Source organism: Ochotona curzoniae, unplaced genomic scaffold, assembly GCF_017591425.1.
Source record: "Ochotona curzoniae isolate NIBS_2020 unplaced genomic scaffold, NIBS_Ocur_1.0 contig_1, whole genome shotgun sequence".
NCBI lineage: Eukaryota > Metazoa > Chordata > Mammalia > Lagomorpha > Ochotonidae > Ochotona > Ochotona curzoniae.
In genome coordinates, this window is record NW_024464918.1 from 7,340,647 (window position 1) to 7,360,593 (window position 19,947).

At 39.2% G+C, this 19,947-nt stretch overlaps 1 protein-coding gene across 5 annotated transcripts in view; it reads right to left on the minus strand.

The window, feature by feature from the left end:
• The window catches only part of TENM2 (teneurin transmembrane protein 2), an 884,000-nt gene that overhangs the window by 482,945 nt on the left and 381,108 nt on the right, over positions 1–19,947 (minus strand). The window lies entirely within an intron of this gene.

Genomic DNA, 19,947 nt, shown 5'->3' on the forward strand with positions numbered 1-19,947 from the left:
CCTTTGGACATGTGTGTCTCAAAAATTATACCCTGTGCATTAAACATCTTTTCATTAATTCATTCATAAAATTATTAAGACTGAGGACTAAAGCTGGCATTTTTTAGTGATGGACTACAAAGCATAGAGAGATTTTCTAATATGCTAATGGCCACAAAATTGATACAGTTTTAAGAAGAGAAGAATCAAACCAGGCTATTCATTTAAGCAGATGTTCTTCACCATAGCTTGCTTTGTTATGCTTGAAAGTTGGCTTATCTTCAATCTGTAGGAATTCTAATTTATAATAGGTATGATTTCAAAACCTATCCATTAGAGTCACTGAGACATCAAGACTCATTTGGCCCATCTTTGAGTTGCATATTTGGCTTTGCCCCTTTGAGTCTAAGAGCATGATGCAGCTTCTGCATGGTGTGTTCTGAACTCGTTAATCTAGGCAAGTAAATACAAGGCTTTAGTAGACATTGCCTCTGGCAAGGCACAGAGGCCAGTGGTGAGATGAAGACACCAAACCACAGAGAAACGGATCTGCCCTGGTCATCAGTCATTCTGTGAATGACCCAGCAAAACACTCTCCATACCAAACAACTCCAGTTGAGTCCTCAGAGAAGAACCAGCTTCATACTTGCAGAAAGGGGAAAGCAGGCCATTAGGAGGGTAGGTATAAAATTACACTGACAAACTGGATAATAGCTTCTTGAACTTGACCTGGGAAGGAAAGTTTGACATACACTCCAGATTATGATAAAGTGAGCCAACAGGTCTCGTGGATTCAAAAATTTGCAAGTTAGTATATCTAAAGCCTGACTTAGGACTTTATGATAGATAGTCAATGTTCAAGAACAGCAAAGACTTTAAAAGTTCACCAATTTAAAATAAAAATTGCCATTGGTAAATAGCAACACTAAAATATTGTATGAGAATTCCAGATATTTGCCAAACAGAACACCCAACTTTCAATGCCATCTTAAATCCTGCTGTGCTATTTTAGACAGACTGTTAAACAGAAGCATCCCTTTTGGGATAGTACCTATGAGGAAACAGAAATTCCTGTCCCCACAGATATACAGCCTCATTCCCATTTTCAGATGCAGAAGCTTAGACCTAAAGACACGAATCAATGACATACAACCTGCCAGAAATGAAGCAAGGTTTACAACCAAGAACTCATCAAGGTTATGGCCTTTCCCTTTACCATTAGTCCTCTAATCTGATAGGGAAAACATTTTAAGAATCAGGAAAGCATCCACACTACATGTTAGCACTAATAAAAGTTCAATAGATATGCATGGTCTGAAAATGATGAAGAAGGCAAGGGGCAGAGCAGTCAAGGTGGTTAAGAATTCAGACTAGGATGCGTATGCAGAGAAAAACATCCACATAGAGCTCTTGGTTTATTTTGGGATACCCTAGGGTAGAATATATTAACCTGATTCCTAAGTAACCTTATTTAAAAGCTGTTGCAGTTGGGTAGTGGTCAGTTTATAGTTGAGGATAAAGAACTGGAAATACTGAGTTGAAGGACAAGCTAAAGAAAATGGGTTAGCACTCTTTTGGTAGCAGCATAAATGCACACAGACTGGCAACAGATGGCTTTAGGTAAGCTTTACTCACCTGAAAATACAAGTAACAAAAATTACTTGTATTTTTTTTTGATCAACAAAAATTGATCATTTTGTTTTTTAGATTTCTACATGTCTGCACACACAGAAAAGGCTACTACTGCTGAGTATCCATTCAGAATCCTAAGACTTTGGGTAAAGCCACATCTTCTATTTTATTCTTGGCACTTTTACTGGAAACCATTCAGCTCATTTTATTTATTAAAAACATAAAAAAGTATAATATTTTCTTCTTTTGATTTTTAATGAAATAAATCACATTCTAAGCCTCCGGATCTTAGCTCATTCTGCATTCTGCTGGTCTTCCTACTCAAAAGGCCACAATCTGGAAGCTATGTAAATATTAACGATAAAAGCCAATGAGTGAAACCACTGTTAATTCCAACTGACATTAACCCATTGCTGATGAAAACTTGAATCTTGGTATAAACCCTCAGATGAAAGGCATGGGAGAGATGTACATTTTATAGACATGAGACAACAGGGAGGACCGGGTGGCATTCAGAGGAGATGAAAGCTGAAGTTGACACAGTAGCAGATTGTTGCAGAAGGTAAGAATGCTAAGGAGACGCATTGGGATCTTTCAGAATATACTGTTCCAGTCATCCTCAATCCCCAAGTGACTTGATCTCAAGCCTTTATGACAGCAGCCATTACTTTCTACAAAGGACTTGGGCTCTAGGCTAAAGTGGGATGAATGAGGACCAGGTTCAGCAGGGCAAGGGAGAGTCTTGGGTCCTAGCACACACTGGCAGCTGCCTGGAGCCTGTGCAAAGGTAACATCTGCGTTCCAAACTCCACCTCCCTCAGAGGTTGGGCAGTACATATGGCTGATTGCTGAATCTCCACTTACATCAGGTGTTCGGTTGCTTTGAATAATAGAAACAGAAAACAAAGAGAGAACTTGCCCAGTTAGGGTCGGGCTTGGTCTAGCAGTTCAGATGCTACGGAGTCTGCGTGCATCTGTTTCTTTCTAGGCTTTGGCTCCCAATCTAACTTCCTTATAACCCACCCTGCAAGGCAGCAGCCAATGACTCCAAGTATCGGCATCCCTGCATCCCATGGGGGAGACCTGGATGGAGATTCCAGGTTTTGGCTTTAACCTGGCTATTGTGGGCATCTGAAGAGTGAACCCGGGGCACAAGCTCAGATGTTCTGTCTCTATGCCTACCAAATAAACAAAATAAGCACATTTCGTTAATAATGCACATATTCTAAAATAACTAAATTCCATATGGGTGATGGGCCCTTCAAGTGTCATACACACTAAAACATGGCATGGATGCATTTTGCATTAGAACCCAAAGAGGGATTTTCTAACCCACCACTGATTTCCCTTTATAACTCTGATATTGTTTCTCTGTCATTTGGACTCAACTGAAAATCTGACCTTTGCTTTACTCTGCATAAACAGATGCTCCGTGAAAAAGTAGAAGGCACTGATTAATGAATTAAACTGTCTCCATCTTATTCTGCATGAGAAATAATTTCTCAACAAAAACTTCAATCTTGGAATTCTGCTAAAATTATCGGTGCTCACAATTATAAAGGAAAAACTTCTTAGGGTTTAAAACCAACTGTATTGGAATTAAACACACAGTATTGAAATTGACATAATATATTTGATCTCTTTGTTTTAAGCCTGCACTGGCTCCCTTCGGCTTAAAGAGCTTCTCAGGTTTCCCCACCTCCTCCTCCATCTGGGACCCTGCAGTGGGACATGCTACCTATTCCCAGACACAGACTTCTTGAAACCCCACCCACTAACACACACACCTAGATACAGGTAGGTGCTACCTTTATACTATATTTGCGCCTCTGCTTGGGCCTGTCATACCACTTGCACTCTCTTGACTTAATCCTACCCTTTCTGCTAAGACATCCTGCACTTTGTTTCTCCCCTGGGATATTGAGCTATGCTTCCTGGCGTTCTTGTTTTGGCCTATGCAGTCATGTATTCACGCTATGAACATTCTAGTATGTTATAACAAAAATGTTTCTGTCTTCCTTCTCAGATGGTGAATGCTTGAGGTCAGAGGTCACATTTTACCTTCCTTGGTATTCTTAGAGCCTCACAAAAAATTGCTAGGAAATAGTACCTTAAGTTCCATTGACAACAATTCTGAATATTCTGTGTAGGGACTTAAAGAAGCAAGGATAGAAAGATTTTGATTAAGTGTGCACACCTGTTTTGCAGGGTCATTTGAGTGAATAATTGGAAACCACTTTTCCACACAGAATGCACTATGGACCTCAGCAATCTTTTTTTTTTTTTTAAGATTTTTCAATCTTGATATACAAATTATAGTGTGGCTGTACATTTGGCCACAGTGGCATTTTTCAGATGATGTTTGTGTTGGCACTCGAGACAAGAGACTGGCAAAATATCCCAAGGATCTCAAAACATTTGTCTAATTCTGCCCAACAGATCCCCCTAAGTTTCCTCTGCTTGTCCAATATTACTAGAAAATCCAGTTTCTATTGCAATCATGCAGGCTTTAATGATGAGGATACATCCCTGAGAAAAGTATCTTCAGATAATTTTGCCATTAGGCAAACTCCACAGAGCACTTACACAAACCTAGGTGATACAGGTCCAACACCTAATGTGGCTTTGTGGTATAATCACATGATGCAGTAACACAGATGTATGAAGCTGGACCCAGGGGACACATTAAAAAAACATGAAGCATGCTCTGGTAAATCTGTAAAGTACTCACAGTTATTTATTGTCCAGTTTTATATATGGTACATAACTGTATGTATAGAGTAGGTATGTTAACACTATCATTACCACCAACATGTGAGAAAGTGTACTGTGCTATGATGTTCTGGTTACTACAATGTCTTGAGGCAAGGGGAAGTTTTCAGTTCTATCACAATCTCACAGGACCAAGGTGTATGGACTGAAGGAATGTCTTTATGTATTGCATGGGTGTGTTCTCCTGACTGTTGAGGACCCTGCGCAGCCGTGGATTGAGGGACCACACACTCACAGGTGAGAATATCTAGAGCTCAGAGAGCTGGAAAGCCCATGAGCAGCCCAAATAACAAGGTATGAGTTATGACCCTGGGTAATTCAATGAGGAGGCACACTCCTCCTCTTACGCCTATCTTCAATCCTCCCCACACAGATATAGCAAATATGAACTCCAGTGATGTCCTTTCCCAAATGTGTTAAGCAAACATAGAAACAAACTTCAGAGATGAGATCTAAAGCGAAGCATGAAGCCACTCCTTAGTCCATACCATATTTTGTCCCACCACACAGTGACGTTTAAAACACTCTTTCCTCAATATAACACACAGAGCACTGCAGTGCTGGGGAAGCTAAAACATCAAAGGGAAGACAGCATCACAAAGAAGCAATAGGGAAAAAGTGCTAGAAAACATATGGAAATCCCTAAGTGTGATCACACCCGCTGGTTACAGAAAAGAAGGCTTTGGAAAGCATGCAATTCCATGTCCCTCAAGTATTATAACACGGGCAGCCTGAGTCACAACAAGAGGCCCAGGTGACCCCTCACTTCGTTAGGGTTAAGCTTGCATGATTTGATGTTTCCTCTATCCAAGCAGGTTATGAAATCTTCCATATCTTGCACAAAGGATAGTTCAGTGATCTTATAGAAAGATAAATCCAGGCCTTGTCAGTAGGGATTTCATATTCATAACAGTGATGAACTGTATGATAAGCTCAGGAGTCTTAATATCTGGAATGGTGAGTGGGGAAAATGGGAAATGAGAATGAGGGAGCAAAAACAAAAGTTTAGATTAGAAAAGTGAAAGAAAAAGGAGATTCAGACCCTGTATGCATGTGTACAAATATATACATATATACATCATATACATATGTGCATGGCAGTGTTCACATGTGTATGCCCCAAAGTCATGTATGCACACACATGCATACAGAAGGAGTACAAAAGTGTATTTTCACATTCACCTGTGGGGGTTTGGTTTTGCATACTGGTGTGTAATTGGATGTGCATGTGTATATGGTTGTGCAACTATGTGTGTGTGCATTAGTTTGCCAGACAAATATATATGCATACAAATAAATTTGTCAAATAAATATGTATGCATATAAATATGTACTTGTGTGCTGGAATACAACATCAGTACTACTATCCACACCCAATCTAGTGAAATGACTCCCATTACACAGACAGAAGAGACACTACCAAGAAAGCTGAGACGAGAGCTGACTCTGACATAGCAGCATGAGAGGATGATGGCAGGACAGGAGTCAGAAAGCTGCTCTTGGACTTTCTGGCTTTTAATTTGCCATTGCTCTCCAGTGCTGTATTGTGAAGAATGGAAAAAGACAACCTTCATTAGAGGGAAGAAAATAGGCGGAGGCTGAGGGAATTTAGTGTGTTCTATCTAATAAGCACAGGAGCTGGCGCAATCACTGAAAAATACAAACACTGTTGTAGCCTTTCCAAAATATCATTATGAACTCTGCACATGGTGGGGTGAAGCTTATGGTAGAACGGATTAAACCACCACTTGGGAATACTACAGCCTCTTTTGATGTGCCTACTTTAAGTTCTGGCCTCAATGCTTTTAATTCAACATTCTGAGAATTGCCAGATGACAAATCAAGTAACTGGATCCTTGCCACCCATATGGGACAGTTGGATTGAGTCCAAGGCTCTAAGCTTTGGTCTGGCCAAGACCTGGCTATCATAGCCATTTGAGGAGTGAATCAGCAGACAGAATACCATTATATCCATCTCTCATTGAGTTTCTGTCTCAGTCTCTGTAACACACACATATTCTCTTTTTTCTCTCTCAGAGTGAATAAGCATTTAAAAAATATTTGGACATATTCCAATGTATGTATGTATCATGGTCATACACCCACACAAGCTGTGAGGCCATCACACAGAAAAATAGTTTTGTCTAGATGCTGGGCTATGTTTTATATATATGATCAAATGCTTCTGATAGTAAGACACTAAAATTCTGATTTAAAATGTTATAATCAAATAAGGTAAACATGCACATACACAGATGAGCATTACATCAAACAAATATGCTGTTCTGTCATGTATGTACCTCTAACAAAGCTATAAGATGCTGCTTCAAAAACCTACTCCCATATCATGATGGAGAGTTCTTCGTCCTACTTGGTCTTAATTACATATTCCTTGGCAGCAACACATTATAGTTCAATAGGAGGATCCTTGCCATTCATATGCGTGACGCAGAGCTCAAGTCTCTCACTTGGCCCAACCCTGGCTTTGAAAGGGTTTTTTGGGGGGTGTGATTCAGCACATGGAATAGCTCTCCTTGCCTCTATATTTTTGTATATTAAATAAAAATAAATTAATAAATAAAAATTTAGAGGCTGGTATTTGGCATAGAGGGTACAGCTTTGACCATCAACACCATCATCCCATACTGGTACCAGTTCATGTGCTGGCTGCTGTACTTCTGATCTAGCTCCCTGCTATGGGGTGGGAAAAGCAGCAGTGGAAGGTAACGTCATGTCTGGGTTCCTGCTATCTTTGTGGCAGGCTCAGGTGAAGCACCTAGCTCATGGCTTCGACCTGGTTCAGCGCTAGCTGTTGCAGCCTTCTGGGGGATGAACCAACAAATGGAAGATATCTTACTCTCTGTATAACTCTGATATAAAGTAACTAACTAGATTTTCAATATACCTGTAAAACTCAAGAATCAAAGACTTTTTGGTTTATATCAAGCACTTCTTTTCCCCACTTAACTCCTACTTGGATAGAACAGTGCAAAATGTGTTCTAATACACTTGTATCTACATATCTATATTTTATTCTGGATTCAAAAATATCCTCCTGATTCATGGGCTCTTGTACTCTTCTGGTGATTCCACTTTTAGTGAAGCTGTAGTTGTCTTTCTCAGCAACACCACTGAATCAGGAGGATATAAAATCAAGTCCTAAGCACAGAGAAATGGGCAACCAGGATTTCAGGCACTTTCTTTATACAGAACATGAAAGCAAGCCCAATTGTCAATAGATGGGACTATAGCATGAATGAGAATGCTGTAAAATGGGCACTAGATAAAGAGATCTGTAAAACTAGGAGGAAAACATATTAATTATCTTCATTATAAGATAAAGGTTGTTTACATTTTCATATTCACATCTGTGAAATCAAAATGAAGTGTGCATTTGTACATTTAATTTCCTGTACCTTCTTATTAGAAATCTGTCCTACTCGATGACATCTTTGGACTTGTCAATGTCATGCATAGCAAAAGCCTTCAATTTTGGGAGATACAAATGACATGCATTTGCTAAATTTTTAAATGTATCTTTAGTACCTAGCAGTTCACTGGCTATTCTTTCTGCTTAGCTTACTTCATCCTGTCCCGAGGCAAAGACAAAGAATACAGATCCGTTTTCATGTTTTACTCTAGGATAAGGAACTCTGAAAACAAAGACACTAATTTTATTGAAGTGATACAATTTTAAAAAATCAACTGAATTTTCATCATGAATGTCACACATAAGTTGTACACAACTGATAGATTAAGCCTTTTTTGATGAAAGCATCAAAGCATTCCTTTCTGAAAAAAAAATGAATGAGGAGAAAAATGAGTAGGGATAGAAATGTGGAGAAGATAGCCAATTTGAATGACCACAGTGTTCATGACTTTGATATTCAAAGTCATGCAGCAAAAAGTAGTGACAGACTAGGGTCTAAGGAGATGCGTACAATGCAATACAGGATGGAGAGAGGCTGATAAATAGAGTTGGTAAAAGACAAGATTGAGTGAAAGAAGCAAGGCCCGGCTGATGTTTACTGATAACATTGAATGACTGCCCAGGAACTGGCACAGAGTAAACAACCGGTTTGATACAAGCAATATGATTGGCAAGGTCAGTCTGGAGAAAGGTCAGGGGACAAAGACACTGAGGTAACTGTAGAGCAGACAGCTGGAAGCATTGGCAGAGGAGCCCAGGCCAAAAGAGACAGGGAGGTTGCCTACCCATAGACTGTAGAAGGGTCAAAAGTCTAGACAGCAATGGTGCTAAACGGCTCACTTTCCAGGTGCTGCATTTCAACTGGAATAAATGTCAAAGACGCTTTTCAAGAATGGATAAAACTCCATTCTTTTCCATCCCCCATTTTAGATCCTGTTGAGTAAACATTGTAGTTATTCTGTTTCTTCTTTCTGAATTCTCTGAAGCTGGCCCATCACACACCTTGGCTATTAAATATTTCTAACCTGTCTTTCCTTCTGTCCAATAGCTATTGCTATTGGACCGTTGGCTAACCACTAATGCTTGTTGACAGACTTAACATCTGCAGGCTACTCTGCAGCCTTTGGCCATGTAATTCTTCTATCTGAGCCTCAGTTTTCTCACTTGCAATATCAGAGCCTGAATTCATCATTCTTCTCTTGGTATTAAAAGGATGAAAAATACAATACCCAATGGTAAACAACTATGTGTGGAGCTCATGATTAGCAGCACGTTGTTTTTGCTTCTGCTTTAGTTCAGATCTCCCCCATCTTTCCCATACACTGGTACAGTAACTACTGAATTAGCCCTCTCACCTCTCAGACTATCTTCACATTAAATCCATTTTCTGAATTTGTATCACAGTTATCTATATAAGACACAGGTCTCACTATGTAATCTTGTTAAAAAGTTTCCAATGGTTTCCCAGTGCCCTTAGATTAATGTCTGGTTTTATTAACCTGGACAAGAAAACTCTTTAAATTTGCCCCTTTTCTCTCTCCCCTTTGTTCTTTGATCCTGGCTTCCTATTTTTATACTGTATAAAGTCTGGGCTCAACATCTCTGGAAGTCATGCCAGGAATTCCCATTGTCATGCCTTTATGTCTATGTCCCAAATGGCTTGCTCACATCTCCTAGTTGGCCTCTCCTAGCAGCTCTTGCATACACTCTTCTGGGAGGATTTGCTGGCATCTCCCTTTTCTGGGGTCCAAAACCATTCCCTGGGTTTCTATGGTCACTGGAAAAAAATATTTTCCTTGTATGTATCTCTCCTGACTCCAAAACCGAAAGCTATTTTAAAACAAGGACTCCTTCAGCACCTGGCACATTACATGGCAAACCTTAGGTATATACCAAATATATATATATATATATATATATATATATATATATATATATATATATGCATGGGAATACTTCAACAAGCTTATGGGAAAAGGAGTTGAAAGATAAAGTCATATTGATGCCAAAGTCTTGAGATTCATGCAGCTTTTTCATCGTAAGGATTTTCTATGAACTTTTAAAATAACCCATGGTTGTATGGGCTTTAAAAATTTTTACAACAATATTACCTTTTGATTCCATTTACCTTGAACCATTTGAAGTATTACATTTGTGTCTATAAATATATATGCATATGTATAAATATATGGATGGGCCAAGAGACCATCTCTTTAATACCTTCCATCATATTTTAAAATACTCTTAGACATCTAGGTCAAAGTCTTAAAGGGGAGGTGAAACTGTGGGACACCAACAGGCAAAGTGTGTGACATGTGGTTAATGGATCAAGGGAAGTGGTTTTGCAGAGTGAGGGGACTGAAGATGATACACAATGATATCCTGAGAGAGAGAGAGACAGAGGAGCATATTCTAAGTGTTGGTTTTCCACTCATTCTGCCTGCCCTGTTGCAAGAACAAATGTCAATTAATCTAGCCTTATGGACAGCTTCCATATCTTCTCTAGACTTACTCTCCACTTTTAGAGTTGCAAATGTGGTGGTCACTGCAGTTAAGTATATATTTATACTCTACAATGAATGCCCAGCTGTCAGAAAGAGAAAACATGTTCAGAATTCAAAGTGGCCTGGATGCACTGCAGGGATGACATGAAATGAAATTCAAATGAGATAGATACAAAAAATTACACTTAGGAATGGAAAAATAAATTCTATAAAAACTAAATAGGAAAGTGCTGGTGAGAAAATTAGAGTAGAAAATCAAATAACCTGGGGATAAAGGAAGGCCACAAAGCAAGCTCCAGTGGAGAGAGACAGAACTACAAAGCAGGAAAGGGGCTCAGAAAAGCATTCTCGTGGCAGGATGTGGATGAGGGAGAAATGTCCGCTCAGGCGCACTCTAAGAGTACCTCTTGCCTTATTAAGGGGGCAAAGTTTTCACTTTAAATATTTACCATTAAAAACTGTCATGATTCTATCAGTCTTTACATCTCAATGCACAAAATGCCCAGGAAAGGTCAAAGCGCAACACGGATATCTTACTCAGGTGTTTGTGCAAACTGAGCTCCTTGTCTCCTGACATTGACTTGGACTGCTTCAAGCTATTCAACATTCACTGTCAGTAATACATGCCTAGCAAACACCTGAAGAGAAAGAACTGACATCTCCACCACATTTCCATCTCCCACCATTACACTTCACCAGGCCCAACTAAGGCCTTACAACATCATGGTGCCATTCATTGCCATCCTAGAAAAAAGCCTCTAAGACATAGCATTTCATTCACTATCAAAACTCAGAGCCAGGATACAGTGCAAGAAATTTTAATGACTGGTACAATAGCTCAACTGGGTGATCCTCCACCTTGTGGCACTGATATCCTTTATGGGTGCTAGTTCATGACCCAGCTGCTCCACTTCCCATGCAGCTCCCTGCTTGTGGCCCGGGAAAGCAGTGGAGGATGGCCCAAAGTTTTGGGATACTGTACCCATGTGGGAGGCCCAGAAGATGCTCCTGAACACTGGCTTTGGATCCTCTCAGCTCTGGTTGTTGTGGGCATTTGGGGAGTGAACCAGAGGATGTAAGATCTTTCTGTCTCTCATTCTTTCCGTAAACCTGCTTTTTCGATAAAAATAAATGAATCTTTAAAAAAAAAAAGAGCTGAACCTTTCCACTTCAACAACATAGTGTCAAGAAACAAAACTAATTAACCCACAGGTGGTTACTCTTATGCAGTTTTTATTCAAAACCTTCTTTTTTCTTGGTTGTACTACACTCTTTCTTCTTGTCATTGTTGTTCTGTACTCATCACGTTCCACAAAATAGTGGTCTCAAACTTCTCTCTTGAAATCTATTTTATCTTCCTAATTACAGTAATGGCTGGGCAGGCGGGGCACTATTTTATCGGAGGAATTTGCCTTTCCCTACAAGGAGGGACTTCGCCAAGAGTGCTAAATTTTATATTATCTAATGACTTTGTGGTCAATGAATTAGTTAATTAGAGATGGCTTCTGTCAGGTAAGATATGATTCTTTTATAGCTGTTTAAAAGTACAATTTTTGAAGTTAAGTGGAAGGTGTAGACTAAGATAACATATGGAAGAATTATATCTCTAATAGAAATTAAAAACCACTGTCTAGACACAACCTAGAGTGTGGAAGAGACTTATAAGATAGTTTCTTGACAGAAAGATAGGCAGGTGCGACCTCCCTCCAGCTGGCTTCCAACATCCTAGACTGCTGGCAGTACTCAGCCGAGGGACTGATGCTTCAAGCAATATTGGCTTGCTCTGATATCTACCATATTATTCTCTGAGAACATGTTCAAACATACAGGGAAACTATATTGTGATCTAATGGAATTCTTTTTTCTTATTCAGCCCAGCAGTCCCTTCCTCCTTTTTGCTATTTCTTGTTTCTCCTTTTCAGTCTAAGAGAATTGAGTGGAAAGAAGGAACAAATAATAATAATAATACTAAAGAAATGTGAGCTTCTGATTGAAACAAAAAATCTCTGTCATCTTTATTTCCATCTTAGATAATTAGTACTCTGTTGTGTTTTACTTTATATTTCTGGGGAAACTGAAAAATGTGTTTTCCAAATGATACAGGGTACAGGCTAATGCACCCATCCTTTGTTACAGATCATACCCAATCCACTTGTTGCTGTAATAGGGATTTGATGTGGTCTTTTCAATGGCAGATACCACTCACCATAGTCAACTATCAGCAAACATATGTAGCTCTGGGTTTCAAATTTTCTGCACTAGATTTAGCTGAAGCAATTAGGAAAAGATGGAAATCAAGAACATGACAAAAAGAATATGGAAGCAAGAGAAAAAAAGTCATTGCAAGCAAAGACTTAAAAAAATAAATCTAGCCTTTTCTTCACCAAAACTAAGTAAAACTCATGGGTAACATGGTTTCACAGACACAATGAAAACCTACATTAGAACATCAATGTGAAAACAAATGTATTGGCAAGTCAGAAATTGCAGCTGGCATGGAAAAAGGCGGAAGGCATATCTGTATCTATATCATATATCCATATCTATATTATCTATCTATCTATCTATCTATCTATCTATCTATCTATCTATCTATCATCTATCGCTACTCATCTGGGTAGCTAAATGAAGGGGTAGGCAGAGTTAATGGAATTTGCTAATGAAATAGTTAAAACAATGTGTTGTCAGTTACTGCTTCAGATTTAAATCTTACTATGGTATTTCTGGGTGATTTCTCCTTTGCACAAAAAGATGTCAATAATTTCAGAACTCTTCAAGGGCAGGGCATATGCTTTTTAGTTTTCTGTAACTGTTGAAATCTTTAAAGTGGTGTGAAAACTCCTTGAGCTGAGTATGTCTGATAGGTTGATTAAAGCAGGATATACCTCTACTTGTCAGAGTAAATATCCCTTAGAAGTGACTGATAGAAAAATGATGTGTTTGAAATCCAGGCAGAATTTTTCACTTGCATGCATTTCCATGAATTGGATGAAGATTGCTTATATTTACTTTAATATGGTTCAAGTTGTTTCCCTTTCTTTACATATAGTAAGGCAATGTCACCTTAAAAATAATCAACTACTAGGGCCTGGCATTGTGGCAAAATAGGTTATGCCTCCACTATTTCATAGCACCAGTTTACCTATTGGCTGATTTGCTTTTCAGCCTGTTCCCACCTAATGTACCGAGGGAAGCAGCAGCGGATGGCTCATGTATTTGGGTCTTTGTCATTCATATAGGAAGCTTGTACTAAATTCCTGGCTCATGGCTTTGATTTGACCCTTTAAAAGTAGTAAAATATTAATGCAGCAATCCAGAAAAATTATTTCCTAATATAGACCAGAGAACAAGACAATGCAAATATAATATAGCTATAGAGTTCTACCAGTTAGGAATCAAGCACCTTGCTAAACACTGCTGTATTTATCAAGATAGCAACCCATCAGAACAGAGAGTTAGAAACTCATAGAGTTTTCGTTTTGCTTCTGTTTCACAAATTATAGCATAAAATCAAAGGTTAAGTGAGTGGCCTGAGGTCTAAGTGTCAGAGCCAATGATGTCAGACAGAGCTTTGTTTTCCTTCTTCTCACTGGAACTGGAGAAGATACACATTGTGAAATTGAATAACTGTTTTCGCAGGAAGTGATTATATATAGGCATCAATATGATAATACCAACGTTGCACAGGTCCACCTTTCAAATCACTTCAGAGTATTCATAACTTCATGTTGGTAGAGGTGTAGATAAGGAAAAAAGGCAGCTTATTTCTGTTGGATTTGCTACTTACACAACAACTTCATATCCTGCATATCTTGCAAGAGTTGTGAGTAGACACAATGATAAAAAAAAGGATCACCTGCAATACAAACATCCGATTTTCCACAGATTTGCCATTCTTTATATGTATACATCTCTAGCAGCTGTTGTTTAGAAAGTGCTACTGGTCAGGAATACAATGTGGCAGTTGCATTATATTAACATAAATATTTTTTTACCTGAATAATTCCTGCTGTTCTTCTGAAACTGAAATTAACCCACATATTGTTTTCCCTGGCGTTTTTCAAAATCTGATGGCATTTTTAAAGGCAAAGACAACCGTGTGTACTTGGGCTTAACCAAATAGTGTTTCTGAACAGCAATTTTCTTTTTCCAGTGCCTGGTAGACTAAAAGGCAGGGTAATGGTACTGAATATGGAATCGATACCCATTCAAATGCAATATGTTTATTTTGCTTTTATAACATATCCCCTGAAGAAGGACAGAGCTGTGATATCCACAATCAATTGCTAATAGTAGCAAATCATTAGTGTCTGACTTTCAGCTCCTAGGAAAGACTGATTTCATACAACCTCAGCAAGCATGGCCATGCTGATTTAATCAGGCTGCTGCACTGCCCTGGGATTGATGAGGCTGTGCACGGTAGCGTCGGTGTGCTGAGAGCAGAGAGAAGCGAGGATTCTGCAATTTAAATCCATCTCGATCTCTTCCTAGCTCCATGAAATCTGAATGAATTACTGAATGCCAGCATACTCAACAAGTGGGATGACACAATGATAGTGCAGAATGTTCATTTTGGCCCTTGAAACTTTGAAATCAGTGAATATGGGAGAACTTGGAAAATGTATACTGTGGAAAAACTATACACAGTTTACGTGAATTTTACACCAAACCCCTTATTTTTAAGTCCACTTCTCCATGAACTTTTTGAAGTATCCACAGAAGGGTAGGACCATTGCACTGACCCACACTGAAAGTTCCCAGACAACTCAGTGTCTTGGGAAGTTTAAATTGATTTCTATGTTATACCCGTTCTTGGAAGAGGACTGAAGAATTCAAAGATATTCTTGAGAGTGCTATGTACAAATGTCTCCCAGATTCAATTATGTTATTGTATTTTCAGCAGCATCTTCAATACTACACAAGTTCTCTCCCTTTCTATCTATATGAATGTCTCAAATTCATCTTTTAATCCACAGGCTTTCACATGCACATATTGAAGAAAATAATGCTAAGACAAATAATTTCTGCTATGTACAACTGTTTGGGCAGAAGAGGAAAGTTCTGCATTGCTATGTTTAGGCAAGGCCTGGCTCACAGTTGACAATAAACAAATTATTGGGACATTAGCACTAGCTGTTGGTCTACAATCGCTCACTCCTGGCAGAGGGATGCTGTGTTCAGAAGCTATTTAAACTGCAAGCCATGTCACAGGAATGTTGCCCCATGAACTCAGCAGGGCTCTGAATTCTGAGAAAGATAGTCATCAGGGCATTGTTCTAGTTTTATCTTTGCTGTTGTGAAGACCTGCTTAGCATACTTAATCCATGAACCTCAGTGGCTGCATCTATAAAGCAAGCTGATGAGACTCAGGGATGTATAAAGACTCTTCTTGAAGTCCATAATCCTCTCATTTAAAAATAAGGTAAGTAAGCGTAATATGTTTTTTGGATTTTCTTTTTTCCCTTTTCCTTCTTTGGGTTTTAGATGTTAAATCTGTAGCCAGACCTGCTTGATGATGACAGCACACTTGTTTGGTGGATTAAATGATTCTTTTCATTGTGCTCAGAATCCTACTTAACATAGTACTCAAATGTATTGAGACAATATGAGTCCTTTCAAGTTTTCATTTAAAGGTTTTAACATCTTAAATATTCAGGAGTGACTGCTGTTATGGTCACATATTTATTCTCACCAATTCAAACTGGAAAATGAGGCTGTCTTCCATTTTTTCTGAAATTTAACTATAATTACAGAATTGATTTCAGTGTTAGTGGGATTATATTTTCAGGTACTTCATTAGCACCTTTATAAAGAACTATTTTCACTTCTTCCTATGAAAAGTTTTCAAGCCATGGACAATAAATCCAAAAAATGCAACTGCCATACCGTATTATGAATAGTAACCCTGGAGAAGATGGGGGCCTCGGCTCATGGTCAGCAAATATGTTAATTCACTCGGCACAGTAAAGCACTAATAGTGGTGGGCTTGTGAGGAAAATGAAGATACTGAGAATGGATAAGAATACTGACAAGTCATTATGTTGCAGGAAAGGCATCAGTTTGATCAGGGAGGTTATTCCAAATGCAAACACAACCGTGTCAAGAAAAGCCCAGGAAATGGTGAGCAGCATGCAGCACTTTGATGCAGCCCATGTTAGTGTATACAGAGAGTCTTCCAGCTCAAGTTAGTGTACACAGAGCGACTTGCAGTTTGTGTAAGCAGATCTGGACACTAGAGAAGCTCACATCATGAGAGAAAACAAGGAAGATAAACCTCTTGATGAAGTTTGGAAACAGCTTTAACTTCCTACCAACAGTAAAAAGAGATACAAAGCATTTGCTTGAATCCTAAACCTAACACACATTTAATCACTTACAGGTATAAATTGTAGAGCTTAGGATATATAGAACTTCTGATGGTTCTCTTCTTCGTGTCAACTCAAGTCTAGCATCCAAAGATGGTAATAGGACTGGCATATAGTATTATGAAATAAAATTAAAGTTAAAAAATAACACAGAGAGGCTGGTACAGGCTAAACCAGAAGCTAAAATCTTTACCCCAGTTTGCCACACCTGACAGCAGGAACCCACGTACTTGAAGCATCATCTTCTGCCCTCCTAGGAGCATTAGTAGGAAGCTGGATTGGAAGCAGACCAGTTATGACTTGAACCACCACTTGGATGTGGGATGCTGGCCTCCCAAATGAGTGGCAGTTCAACCCACTATACCAAAATATAAGCTAAAAATCTATTTTTGCTAAGTGAACCCCCTTTAAAAATTTTATTTTGTATTTATTGGAAAGATAGACTTGCAAAGAGAAGGAAAGACAGAGAGAAAGATTTTCCATCAGATGGTTCACTCCAAAACGGCTGCAACAGCCAGGGCTGAGCTGATCCAAAGCCAGGAGCCAGGAGCTTCTTTCTGGTCTCTCATGTGGGTGAAGGAACCCAAGGCTTTGGTCCATTCTCTACTGCCATAAGTAGGCCATAAGTAGGGAGTTGGATGGGAAGTGGAACAGCTGGGACTTGCAAGTGTCAAGATTCTATATGGGGCCCGGCGCGGTGGCACAGTGGTTAAGGTCCTCGCCTTGCACGCTCGGGATCCCATATGGGCGCCGGTTCTATCCCGGCAGCCTTTGCTTCCCTTCCAGCTCCCTGCCTGTGGCCCGGGAAAGCAGTTGAGGATGGCCCAAAGCTTTGGGACCCTGCACCCGTGTGGGAGACCTGGAAGAGGCTCCTGGCTTCGGACTGGCATAGCATCGGCCATTGTGCTCACTTAGGGAATGAATCATCGGACGGAAGATCTTCCTCTCTGTCTCTCCTCTCTGTATATCTGCCTTTCCAATAAAAACATAATAAAAATAAATCTTTTTTAAAAAAAAGATCCTATATGGACACCAAAAATCTATCAGTCTCCCTTAGAATCCTTGAGTGATGTTTTCAGGACCCTGGACAGATAGAAAAGCAGGCACGTGTTCAGATATTTTATACCAGACATAATATTTGCACACAACCTGCACACCTGTTCCCACATACATTATATCACTTCTAGATTACTTATAATATTCAACACAAAGTAAAGTCTATATAAGCAGTGGTAAAATTCTGTGTTGTAGTAACTAATTTCAGAAAGTCTGTAAATAATTGTCACAGACACGACCTTTTGCCTCAATTATTATTATTATTATTATTATTATTATTATTATTATTATTTGCTCACGACTGGCAGAAAACACAGACACAGACCCACAAGATGTGGAAGAATGGGTGCATTCGTTCATATGCTGGATGATAGTAGGGCTTGTGGAAAGTGCTGGAAACAAGGGAGGAAACACACAAACATGGCTTGTGTGAGCCAAGAGTCCAACAGAGATTAACCTAATAAATGTGCCACACAGGATTACAGCATGAGATAAACATTTCAAAAGTTAAAATAAGGCTCCTAACTAAAAATAGGAGCCAAGAGAGGCTGCTCCGTGGAAGAAAAATTTATGTTATGATTGCAAAAGATGAAAAAGCACAATTGTAGAACTGTAGGCCAGGGAGCACAGCGGGAGTCAGCTGGGGAGGGTGGGGAGCCTGTTGACCTTCAAGGAGTAGAGGGCAGGGAGGCTGTGCCAAACCACACCATACCTAGGTGAGCCTCATCTCATCACAGATGCCTCATTTCTAGCTGCAACAGTGCCAAGAGTGAGAAGTTTTGACCTGAGGTATGGGTAAGAGTGTCTTCCCCTCAAGCCTAAGGCAGGCAAGAGGCAGGCCTCGGGAAATACTGAAGTCATGTCATGAATCCCAATCATCCCTGAGAGAGCACATGTGAGAACACGAACTGAGACCCTAGGACTCAAGGAGGGGCAGGTTAAGGGAGAGGCTGCTACTGTTAGAGTTTCCATGGCTGTTGACCAACGCAGAGTGACAGTGGAGAGTTCCCTGTGGATCTCACAGAATGATTCACGCTCCAGGAACCTGTTGCTTCCCGTTGGGTGAGAAGGGAAGGAGAGGAGGTGGGAAGGGAGTAGAACCACCAGGGAAGTAGAAACAGAAGCTGGGAGGCAGCTCTAGGGTTCTCTCTGAGCCAGTGCAGTACTATAAAAAATATGGCCTCTCATCTACTGAGGACAGGGGACCAATATCCTCAGTGGATGCCTGAATCACAGACGTTTTGCTTACATTGTGGTTTTTAGCAAGACATACATATCTATGATAAAGTGTAATTTATAAATTAGGCACAGAGGCAAATATAAATAAATTAATAAACTTATAAGAAATGACATGATTTTCAAATTGTCAGCATCATTATCTTGTGCTTTGGGGCCATTATTAAATGAAATACAGTTGGCATGCACAAAACCACCATGATATTACAACAGTTAGTCTGATAACCAATGGACAGTACAAAAGAGTAGCGTGTACAGTGTGGATGGGCTGGACAAAGTGATGATTCACTTTTTAAGTGGGTCAGGCAGGATAGTATGAGATTCCACAATACAACTTAAAACTTATAAATTGTCTAATTCTGAAGCTACTGGAATTTTCCATGTTTGGTTTACAGACTTCACTTGGCAGTTGATCATTGAAACCACAGAAAGGATAACCGAAGACAGGGATATACTACATTAAAGCAAGATTTGTGTATTAATGGAAACATTTGTAGTCAAAAGAAAATTGGCTATTTAAGCTTAGTATAGAGCTCAATCTTCTGATGGAATAATTCACAATCATTTCCTTATAGGTTTTCCTGTTTTTGTTCATTTTTAAAAATTTGAGTACTTTAATATAAACAAAATGGAGGATCACACCTTTGTGGGTAATGATGTATATATTCCAGCTCCTAATCAAACAGTAGGAAAAAAAAACTAAGATTAAAAACTATCATAAATAGGTTCATGATCTCTGAAAATCATCAGAGAGGTAACAAAATTGACAATGCTCTGTGTATATCAAGAGTCATCTTAAATGTGAATCTTACTTTATGTTGGTCCTTATACCTTGGTGGGTATTGATGTGAATTGGTAATGGAAGATTGCATATTTTATTTGTGTCTTTATTCATTTCTCTTCATATAATGAGCCATGGTGACACTCTGGAAGCTGTATTTTTTTTTTTTTCAGAAAAACAGGAATTCCTCCC